Source organism: Centruroides sculpturatus, unplaced genomic scaffold (assembly GCF_000671375.1).
Source record: "Centruroides sculpturatus isolate CEXI.00-Female unplaced genomic scaffold, Cexi_2.0 scaffold67, whole genome shotgun sequence".
NCBI lineage: Eukaryota > Metazoa > Arthropoda > Arachnida > Scorpiones > Buthidae > Centruroides > Centruroides sculpturatus.
The window spans coordinates 618,782-631,145 of record NW_019384305.1 but is presented as its reverse complement, the minus strand read 5'-3'; the positions used below and the strand labels follow the sequence as shown (position 1 = coordinate 631,145).

At 26.2% G+C, this 12,364-nt stretch overlaps 1 protein-coding gene across 4 annotated transcripts in view; it reads left to right on the top strand.

Moving 5' to 3' along the window:
- Positions 1–12,364, top strand: part of LOC111618752 (protein FAM49B-like) — a 60,154-nt gene that overhangs the window by 24,747 nt on the left and 23,043 nt on the right. Inside the window, exon 1 of one of the 4 annotated variants that reach the window (XM_023360326.1) lies at positions 5,037–5,264. The exons of the other annotated variants lie outside the window; for them this stretch is intronic. The gene's annotated coding sequence lies outside the window, so the exon portion shown is untranslated. Of the gene's footprint in view, positions 1–5,036; positions 5,265–12,364 lie in introns of those variants that run through there. 4 annotated transcript variants of the gene reach the window in all.

Genomic DNA, 12,364 nt, shown 5'->3' with positions numbered 1-12,364 from the left:
ATATAGTTTGAACAGATTCTTGATTTTGTTGTTCAGAATTGGCTAAAATGTTTAACCTGGTTTATACCTCTATTATCATAAATAAATCATTACTGTGCATGACAAAACTAATATTTGTTCATCTCTGGATGTACAAATAGGTACTATTTTATCCAAAAGAATGTGTTATTTATTATTATATTAATGCTTTGATACTTAAATTTTATTTTTATTTATTTGACTTAGATCATTAGAAATTAAAATATAGTGTTATCTCGGGAGTTCGAACTACACGCGCAGTCAGTAAATGCACTAGAGGCATAAACCCAGTCCAAGTCAACTCTCGCTCTTGCGTTACGCTTGTATGTTTTCACTGAAGACATTACAACTTGATTTTATTCAAACAAGATGCGAAGTAAAGTGTTTAAAGTAAGATTTTAAACAAAGAATTAGATCTTACATTATATGTAATATGTTAAATTTCACAACTGTTATAAGTAAATCACTCATCAATGAAAATGCCGAAGTCCACAGCGTGTGACCAATAAATACAATTTTCGTTTTTTTTTTTATACAGTATTTACTTATTTTATTTATTGCTTTCGTGTTTTAATTTATTATTAAGACATTTAATTGTGTTACTTTTACCTTAAACTACGTGTATTTGCTGTTCTAGGTTTATCGAAATGGGTATTGTTTAGGATCTGGGAATGGTTTAATTCACTTTGTTATACGGGTATCTAATGTGAACAACTGATTTGGACTTCGAACGACCTTATGGAATGAATTAAATTCGAAGCACACACTGTATTTGTTAAAACAATTATATTATTTTAATAAGTTAAACATATTTTATTTGTTATAGTAAGAGATGTATATAATAGTTACTTTTATAAAACTTACAAAAATTAAATATGAAGAGCGAGTTAATAGTCACATTATTTTAATTTTTATTTTTTTAAATAAAATATTTAAAAAACTTAATAAAAACCCAAAAACTTCTGTTCGTAATTTTTGGTATTAAAAAATACATTAAATAGTAAATAACATAATATCAGTTAACATACTTGTCGTGCAAAGTTTATATGTAAGAGTGATTTGATAAAAATAGCAACAGCAAAAAGAAAATTTCCTATTTACACTCTAAATAAACGAAGAGAGACGTTTAAATCTCTTAATTTAGAAAAAAGAAAAGAACGAAATAACACTACTGTATTTTGAAACATCAAACCTATTTAATGGGGTCAAAAGTGTTCTTAAAAATGTGCCTGAGTTTTTTAAAGTTAGCATATAAAATTTGTGTAATGTGTTAGAATATTTAGTAAAAAAAAAATCTTACTTTGTATTGGCTTGTAAAAACTTAGTTTCAGCTGGGTTATTGGAAATTCAAATTATGGATAGTAAAGTTTTTCGATCTTTTATTCGCATGAATCAGTAAATGAACGAGAGGAAGAACGATTGCACACACATTTTAATAAATATTCTCATTATTTGCATATGTACAGTACATGGATTATCTGTTTCGTTGCATGTGATCACAAAGAGACAAGTTGTATCGTGAAATATGTATCACAGCATTAGTATCTAATCTATGGTTACAATCTAAGAATACGCTATCTGATGTAGTATCTAATATAAAAATAGCTTACATAAATAGTTAAAGTTTAGTTCATGTATAAATTTATCGACATTAATTTATCACTTTAAAGACATTTATAAAAAAACGACAGAATTCTATTATTATGATTTTATACTCTGAGGTACAAAACATTTTTTGATGAGATAATAAATATCAATGTAATTACTTTCAATTTAATTTTAAGTATCGATGTTTAACGTAAAATTCTTAAAATACAATTAACAGAAATAAATATAATTTCATATAATGAAATTGTACGTATGTATGCCATAATTTTTACATTTTTGGGCTCGGGACCTTGAAACGTCGAGAAATGCAAAAAAATATATATTTGAGGGTTTTTGCAAGGATGATTGCCTGTATGAATGTTAGTGTCTGCGCGTGGTACGACTTTGTTCATCTCTGAAGCTTAATACTTAACTCCTGGTGCTTTTTGTCGAACATTTCTGAAATTTTGCAGGGAGGTTTGTTTATTAGGGGATTGATGCTATTAAATTTTGATTATTAAATGTCGAGGGGATGGGGAGTAAAGAGATACAAGTTTATATATGTTATATATAATATAATATACAGTAGAACCTCGATTATCCGGACTAATTGGGGATGAAGGTAGTCCGGATAAGGAAAAATCCGGATAATCGAAACAAATACTTTAATTTGTCTTTTAATGATAATACAACACGTTTTCTTTTCGATGACATATCGGTAATATTAAAAGTAAATACTGTATTTAAATCGTGATCAAATTTTCAAGAAACAAACGTTCGTATTGAATTTGGACTACTACTGACCAACGCTAACAGACTACCTATTGTTTAAAAGGCCCTCTGGTGGCGCAAGAAGACGGATTTTATAAAATAAAAAGCAGTTGAAACTGCATTTTTATGAATAAAAATTTGACAAACTATTTATCGTTTTATGACGAGTAAAATGTTTTCGTCGCGTTCTCGGCTTTTAAGTAATGCATAAACCTTCGAGGTGCGAGGCCCTTCGGACCGCGAGGCATAGGCGGTGGCTCACGTTGCCCATGCCTTACGCCGCCCTTGGTCATAGAAATGATGTAATTTGAATATAAATTATTTATAAATACGTATGTCAAGTTATATTTTTATTACAACCCAAAATATATTTAAGAGTTTACGACCACTGTGCAGGGTGAGACGTTGTTGAAACAAAAAAAGTTATGCATTCCGTCACGTACATAAACAGTGTCGTAATTCGCCAAGTGCAAATCAGCAAATTCGTAAAATTTTTGTTTATTTTGAACAATCCGGATAATCGAAAATCCGGATAATAGAGGTCCGGATAATCGAGGTTCTACTGTATATATAATGTGTGTGTGTGTGTGTGTGTGTGTGTGTATTTTCTATGTATGTACACACATACGTTTAGTAATACGCAAAGAAACGAAAAATTTTGAACAACACTGAGTTGTTTTTTTTCAGTTAGACAATTCAACAAAAGCTAAGAACGTTGTAAAGATATCAATTAATAAAATCTATTTGGAGACTCCCACATCAAGATTTTTATACTGTATATCTATTTAAATTCAAGTAATACAGTGTAATGATAATGTGGTTAGTACACCAAGCTGTTTATGCAGACAAGACAATTACTCATTGATAACAGGTGCTTTCAGCAGCGGTTTTTGGAACGCACCTGTCAAATAAGCGTTAAACAAGTTAGTGCTGCTGATTGCTTTGAAAGCAGTTTCATTTTCAAGTGATAAAAAAAAGCTGGGAATAATTTAAAAATTGATTTATTATATCATTAATGCCATTAAAAGTGGGGAAAAAATGAATTTTTCGCAGTTAAAAGTTTTATATGAATAACTATTGAATTGCTTGATCCTATCTGAACTTTATATGAAACAGATTTGCAAGGTATTAGCATTAATTTTTTTAAACATTAAAAATAGCTTTTGTATTTAGTTGTGTGAATTTAAAATGCTATTAAAACTTTTCGATAAAAATAAGATTGGTAATACTGCCTAATCCAAAGAGATGAAGTAATTGAAAGTTTAATATGAGCGTGACTTTTTCTTCGTTTTCAAACGAATCAGTAAGAAATTCGCCATTTTTAGAATTATTTCTAATTTAAAATACACTAGTATATATGAAACATTTTTATTGGTGGTTTAATTTCTTTTATATTAAAAAAAAAAAAAAACGAATAAAAATCTGCAGTATGTAACCTACTTTCTGTGAAATTAGTCATCATTAACCGTATCGTATTTTTGATAGTGAAGCAAGGTATATATCTTAAGTACTTTACTCGTAAATTTAGATAAACTACGTAAGTTTTTTTTTCATCATTTTTATCTTAGAAGCGTGGCCACGATATTGCACCAAATGGTATCTACGGTCTCAAATTTTATTATTGGGAACCGTTCGATAATGGTGCTATATTAGTAAATGGATTTAAAAGGCATCAATGTTGGAGGGCAGCCAATTTTACCTGTCCTCTTGGTTAAATCCAATACATTATAAATAAAGATAGTTATTAACATTATAGTAAATTTTAATTAATAATAATATATAATATATATTTAACTTACATTAACTAAAACTTTAATAATAACCAGTTTGAATTATGTACTAATATTCTGTTTTATTATACGCAATTATCGACAGATGAATCGGGTTATGGACCTTTTCAATAATTTATGAAAGTAACTGCTCGTTTGTATTAATTATGAAATAGATTCGAAGTAAATTTTGTAAGACGTCTTAAACGATTTGGTTTTAATTTGTAAAGGGGTAGACTGGATTAATTAGCTGCAATTTTCTGTATTTAATTTAATATATATATTATAAAAACGGAATTAGTTATGCTTCTTTTAAGGAAAGAATTTTGGTATTTAATTCTTTCCAAAAAAAAAGAAAGAAAGAAATGGGCTTTTTGCCAAAATTCGTAGGCTGTGCTATTCAGATTAGTTTGGTTATAAATAAAAATAACTTTATTTAGTCGTAGTGTGTGTATCAAATCGGTTCTACCTATTTTTCTTTCCTTTACGTTGACAGGATGATTTGATTTTCTGTTTAAGTGCGAAAGTTATTTCCGTCGAATTTCCGCTTGGATAAAACAAAAGGGGAAATTGTTAGTTATACTCAATATATATAGAAAGTTTCTTACGTTTGTAAATTGCTTATTTCCTCAATGATTAAATCATTTATGTAGTGTTAAATATGTAAACTAACATTTTAATAATTATCTGTATCTTTTAAATTCTAAGGAATGGCTAAACAAAAATTCTCAATTGGATTTAAATCCAATGAATGAATGTGGCTGCAAAAATAAAACTCCGTACCGGTACAAGATTTGTCTAAGATTAAACAGTTTTCTTATATTAAGTTTTAAATTCCAATTTATTTAAATTTCGTTTGTTTTTTTTTTCGTTGAAATGGAATTTAAAGTAATAATACTTTATTTTACGTTTACTATAAATATTATATAAATAAATTTCTTAATGTAGACGGGCTTTATAATCAAGTAAATTTAAGGAAGAGCAATCTCGCATATTTTATTGTGTTCGTCTGCGTGCGTGTAGAAAAGTTTTTACTCCCGTTTCTCCAGTAATGCCAACCACCCATGTGCGAGGTCGATTTTCATTATTGTAATAAAGAACTGACTCGTTTGGGCGTAGGTGTGGAATTTCTTTCTACTTTACCCATCCTTAAACGTAAATAATTGTTCCTTTCAAATAAAAATTACCACTACAATCCTTTTATTATTATTTTTTCCCTTCCACGTTTATAATAAAACTGTAATCTTCAGGTAATGGCATTTTATATTTTATGACATTTTTATTTATGACTCTGATTGTGGGCANGTTTATAATAAAACTGTAATCTTCAGGTAATGGCATTTTATATTTTATGACATTTTTATTTAACTAGAACTTTTTAAATATTTAAAAGTTTCCTATTATAAGTTGTTTTTAAGTTTAAAAAAAATTAACTTTTATTTTTGAGATGTAATTTTAATAATTTTTCCCATTTTTTAAAATAAAGTTTTAGAAAATAAATTGATTTAAAAGTTTAATCTTATTATTAGAGAAAAAAATATATAAATTTATCCAATTTTTATAGGATAAGGAAATTTAATATTTATCATAACATAATCTGTATAATATTTGTCATATTATAATCTACTGAGTTTTATATTTTTATAAAATATGGTTAAATGATACAATTTTTATACATTTTACGAAACAGGATTATCAGTTAAAAGAATTTTATACACTATAACTTGCCCGAAAGTTATTCTAGGTATGCAAAAGATTGCAAGTTTTAAAATTTAAATACAAATAAGAAAATATAGTTGAGTTATTAACCGTTTATATAAACCAAGTATCATAGAGGAGGAGTAACAGATCTAGCTATGTGCAGATTATGCAGTGCTGTGTTATTTATGAAGTCCTATAAGTAACTTTTGTATCAGGGTCTATGACCATCTTGATACATTGCCGATTATGTAGTACAATCATGTTTAGGAATGTAGAGTAGATGTAGTCAGTTAAAAAATGGCAAATTACACCATTTGGATTATAACCACAGGCTTGATACAAAGAAGCAAGAACATATAGTTGTCTAAAAAATTAACAGACATTCTAAGGGTGAGTCTAGAGAATTATTTGTAGGCACAACTACCTGTGAGTTAGTGTTGTAGGTTACGTGAACAAAGTTTCGATGTTTTGACTTCAGCCGAAAGTAACTCTGCAGTTGCCCGGTCAATTGCAATCAATCAGTTGGTGGGTCCTGCAAATTTAATAATAAAGTAGGCTGTAGTTTTCACATGACTGTAAAAGTATGAGACAAAAAAGGTTGAGAACAAGTGACTTGGAGATTGTTTGAATTAATTTTGAAAATTTGTGTGTAAAAAAATTATTTGAAATTATTTTTGTTATCCAAAAATTTCTTTATTTTTCATTTTAATTCTTGTTTTTTATTTTAAATTGTTTTTATATTGTATTTCATAAATAGAATGTTTATTTTGATTTAATTCTAATATGAATGTTACTAGTAATGTTTATAATAATCCAAAAAGTTAGAATGTGTATATAACAAATAAAAATTATTACAGTCGACCCCCCTATAAGATCATTGATTTTTCCGTTTTATCTGAATTACATGTTGTACGAGTCACTTAGATTTTACAAATACGTGTGCCGGACTGTGAACGGCTCACATATTTGTAAAATCTAAGTGACTTGTACAACATGTAATTCAGATAAAACGGAAAAATCAATGATCTTATAGGGGGGTCGACTGTATATTATAAATGAATTAAAATTTATAGTTTACATTATATATATAATTATATATATAAAGTACTTACATTTATTTATTATTATATATTTATAGTTTATATGAAAGCCTTAAATTCACTATATAAAATGATTCTGTAGAATGACTTTTTAAGTCTCAATATGCAAAGTTTACTTTATTATAATTTACTTCTGCATAAGTCAGAATATGATCTATAAAGATTAAATTTAATTGAATGCATATATTAACACATTTAATATTTTAAGTGATAAGTACATTTCTTAAATATTTTGTGTTTTGTTTGAAGACATTTGAGTTGCCCAATATGAACTATATATATAATTATTTAGTTTGCTAATTTGTATTTACTGAAAATATATATGATTTAAGAACTTGTTTCAAACATTTTTGTTTAAATTCTTTAAATTTTTAAAATATAAAAATTCGTTCTCTTAATTTATTTTGCTAAAATTAAATACTTGACAATATTATAATTAATTGATCTAACAAGTTTGTTCTTTACTTTATATATATTTCATTTTATATATTATTTCACGTTATATGAAAACAGAATGCTCTACTTTATCTAGTTAAGCAAAGTTGAAAAAAGAATTTCAATAATTTTATCTTATCAAAGAAAGTTGCTAAAATTTATTGACAGAGAGAATAATCAGATAATTTTCTTCAATTTTAAACAAAATTCTCACATAAAGAAGTGATGATGATGATTATTTTTTTTTATTGTGCATATTTTTTATGATGGATAAATATGTAAGTAAAGACTGAAGCAGCATAAGATAATTAAGATAATCAGTAGGAAGTTATTGACATTATGAATGTAATCATACAAACTTAAATGTTAATATTTTAACTTGTCAGTAATTGCTTTCCTAATAATTCATAAATTTGAAATATATACCAGTATATAATATCCATTAATGGAAATTTTAATTACTGAATATGAATTAAAATTGATTTTAAGCAAGTGAAATTATATTGGTTTCTAGTATTAAATTGCATTGAGTAACATATTGTTGTATTGTTGTTAATGTTTTATATATATATAAAACTGCTGGATTAGCTTTGGTACTTAAACTTGATTAATTATTATTGGGAATACAAAGTAATGTACAAGAAATTCACTTTAAAATTTATCAGTAAATGTTTTCAGCCTTATTCAAAATAATTCGAAGTAAAGACATATAGATAGGTTGTTATCTTGTATAAATACAAAAGTATAAGATAGTGGTTTAACTGCTTGTCTTTAATTAATCAAATGACTTTGTATTCTTAATAATAATTAGCCAAGTTATAATACCAAGTTTACCAATATAACATTTTTAATACTTTAGACTTTGTATATGTTTGTAAAATAAATCCCAGAAGAAACTACAGGATGAACATATAAATAAAAATCAACACCTTAAATTATCTGGTGTTTATTCTATACTTGTACAGACCACCAATTCATCAAAAAATGAATTATGTTGGAACTCCCTAGTAGAATTAAAGAGCATAAATGTTGGCATAATGGAATAAATGGATGGTGGTTTATCAGCATTTTCTAACAAACCTAACATGAAGGTAATTTGGAATGGTACTAAGATTAGACCTACAAACAATCATCTGAATAGATTAAAACAAATGGAAATCCTGGAAGTCTACAAGGCTAATAGAAGATATTGTTATATTAACTACCATGATATGGACTTATTATCCATTACGTAGAAATTGTTTTATGAAATCTCGAGTAGTTTAAATTCTTTGTTTCATGTTTTATTATTATTATTATTTTAATGTAATTTATATACATTCTATTCAGTTTTAAATTTGATTTTTGATTTGTGTTTGATACTGTTTGTATGCTTGACAACTGATGAAGATCCATTAACTGGGTCAAAAAAGTTCTTGTTTTCAATAAATTGTTCTTGCTGGAATAATTTAAGATGTTTATTTTTATTTCTATATATACATTTGCAATTTAATAATGAACTGAAGCAACTTCTTGCATAAACACTGGGAAGGATAATCAACACACTAAAAATTTTTTTATATATCCCAGTAAGAACAAATTTTAGTTAAAACTAACGTTCTCAATCGTAATCATGGTCGTCTTCTAATCATGGTGCTGCTATGAAAAAAACAAGAACAACATTAGCATGTAGCTACCATTTATATACTATTAATTACATCTTATTATTTATTTGTGGTGATGTAAGGATATTTTTATCACTATTGTAGCACACATGGCTAAAAATTATTTTCTAATATTTAAATATTTTGGAATTTTAAAATAATTTTAAACATGTTTGATGCATTCCATATTCGAATTGTACTAGTCAAAAACGTTAGTTTTAACTAAAATTTGTTCTTACTGGGATATAAAAAGGTTCTAGTGTGTTGATTAATAATTAACTGAAAATAAAACATGAAATTTTATATTAAAAGAAATTATTTTTATTTTCACCAAAACATTTAAGTTATAATTAAAATAATTTGCTAACTCATTAAATATGTAAAGATATTTATAAAATTACATGTAATAAATTTTCAACCATTTTCTTAGAACATATACTTTTATCAAAATGCTTTAGACAATATATTTTTATTTATATTATGAAAACAAAATTGATTAGATATATATACTATATATATAATGAATTTAATTTTTGTATGAAATTCTACAAGTTATTTTTGGATAAATTTACATAGTAATTAACTAATTAATCAAATAAATGAAATATTTTATTCTAACATATTTATACTGTAATTGTAAGAATATATAAAGCTGATTTCATTAATATTGCATAATAAGAGAATATTAATACTACTTTTTGTTTGGAAATTTAAAAAAAAAATTTAAATGAAAAGATATATGACAATATAAGATTTAGTTTTTACTAAACCAAATTCTTTCATGATCAGTAATTAGGTTTTTTTTTTCTTTTTATAAGCTTAATATACATTTGTTTACATTTGAGATTAAACTTAATTTGCATTACAGTGGAACCCTGTTTATCCGGCTCAAATGGGATTGGCCCCAATCCAGATGACCGAAAATCTGGATAATCTGGAAAATTTGTTAACGACATAAATAACACAGTTTAGATGTACTGTACATTATATTTTATTTATTGCACATTATATATGTTTTTACAATATTAATAGTATAAAGTAAAAGACATCTACATACAGTATCAGTTCATTGTTTTCTATTAGCTGGTACAGTACACATACATAAGTTTCCTGACCATTTGTGTGGGGTAGAACTTCTCTTTATGACCTTTGTAGGGAAAGAAAGGACTAATTTGAACTGAAGTAATTATGATATATTGTACTGTATTTATTTTTTTACCAGATCCTCTATTATAAAGCTGCAGGTGTTCAAAGTTGGCATTGAGCCAAGGGAAAACAGTATTCTTACAGCTACAACGTTATATCCAGACAACAATGTACTACTTGGAAGTTAGTTCTTAAATTTTTTTCCATGTGTCTTTCTTTCTTATTCCAGATAAACCAAAGATCCAGATGAACAGAGTTCCATGTACTTATGTTTGAAAATTTGAAAATTTTAGAAATGGCATTTAAACTATATTGTAAATATATTTATAAAACAATTTGTGAAAATAATTCTCTGTAATGGAAACTTTTAACATCATATTTTGAATTTTTAATGCATTAAATATATTGTACTGTACATAATATACAGTTACAATAAATACATACAGGTTTCTAATTTTAAAGTACACAGTAGAAATGTTGATGATAGAATTTCTTGCATATTGAATAATTAAATATTAAGACATCTTTCTGCAATAACACGTTAACTGTATATATGAAAATGACAACTTCTTCACAATAGTATAAGTTGTTAAAACTGTCTTTCAAAACCAAAACTGTTCTCTTTGAATTTATTGCGTAAAGTTGTTGAATTTTCTACATTATGGCAAAACAGTATTATATTAATGTTATCAAGCTTATATATTGGCTTCTAGTCTGAGGACTAAATTCAATATATAAGCACCTTTTGGGGAAGTCCTCAGACTAGAAGCCAATAATACATGAGCTTGATAACATTAAATTTCAAAACAAGGACAAGAAGCAAATTTTTATGAAATATAGTTGGATATTTTGAAAATATACATTTAATGAATTTAATTTACATTAAAATTCAAATGCCAGACATTTTCCTATAGGAAAAAATTATTATTTATTCTTGTTAATTGAAATAATGAAGCATAAAAAATAATTTATCTTACTTATTTTGCACATTTTATTTGTTTTTATTTGTATTTTCTAAAATATAGCATAATGCAAATATAAAAAATGATGTACAGTGTTTATTTTAGCAAATAATAGAGAGTTATTTAATCAATTTTTTTAATTTTTCAATTAAATAATTAAAATGAAAAAAAAGAAGCTTTAAATTGTATATAAATTATTTGTTTATGAGATGAGTTAACATCTCATTTCATAAACAAGAAATTTATATATAATTTAAAGCTTCTTGTCTCAAACTGTATTCACATTAGGATTCCTCAAATACTAAATTCATGGACATATATGTGAAGATTTATCACACTGTTATTAGGAACATCAAAACGACACTTCGATGTTTAATAAGCAGCTTTTATTACATGAATATGATGCTAACTACAAACAATTATACACATTTTAATTAAAATTTAATAAGTTTAAAATTTATGAAATTATTACCAAATTAAACCATTTCTTATAATTTTAGCAGATCTATTACTATACAGATCTGGCATTAATATACATTGCAATGCAACATTTAATTTAAACTGTACAAATGACTTAAAATTACACCAATACTCAGATTAAATATAAGAACCACTCAACTTACATAATCACATGCTTATTATCCAAAAAACAACACTGGGTATTCGTTACAATGACATCTGATAACATTCCACAATTATCACCGGATCAATAATCCATAATTGTTATCAATGATGCCGTCTACTGTTCAAGAATGGCAGCCAGGTTTTACAGATTTTCTTACCATCATTATTTACTTTAAATTCATTACATATATCTAAAATTTTCAGATGCTTGTAGTGTTGTCAATCTATTGGATTATTTTCATATTTTAATTAAATCGCTCTTGATTTCACACCCAAAACTATTACAACATAAGCAACAGCTGAATTTACATAATTATATTTGATAGACCGAATATGCTCTGCAAGCCAAATTCCTAAGGATCTTCCTATTTCACCTATGTAAATGTAACATATACATTACAGTTACAATTAAAAGTATAAACAATTCTTCCACTTTTTGTAGGATATCTATATATCATTTGGTTATCATTTATCAACATTATTATCTGGTTGTTTTTTTAATGTGTGATAAGTCTCTACATATATGTCCATGAATTTGGTGTTTGAGGAATCCTAATGCGAAATTTATACACATTTGTCTTCATTATTGCGAAATTTATACACATTTG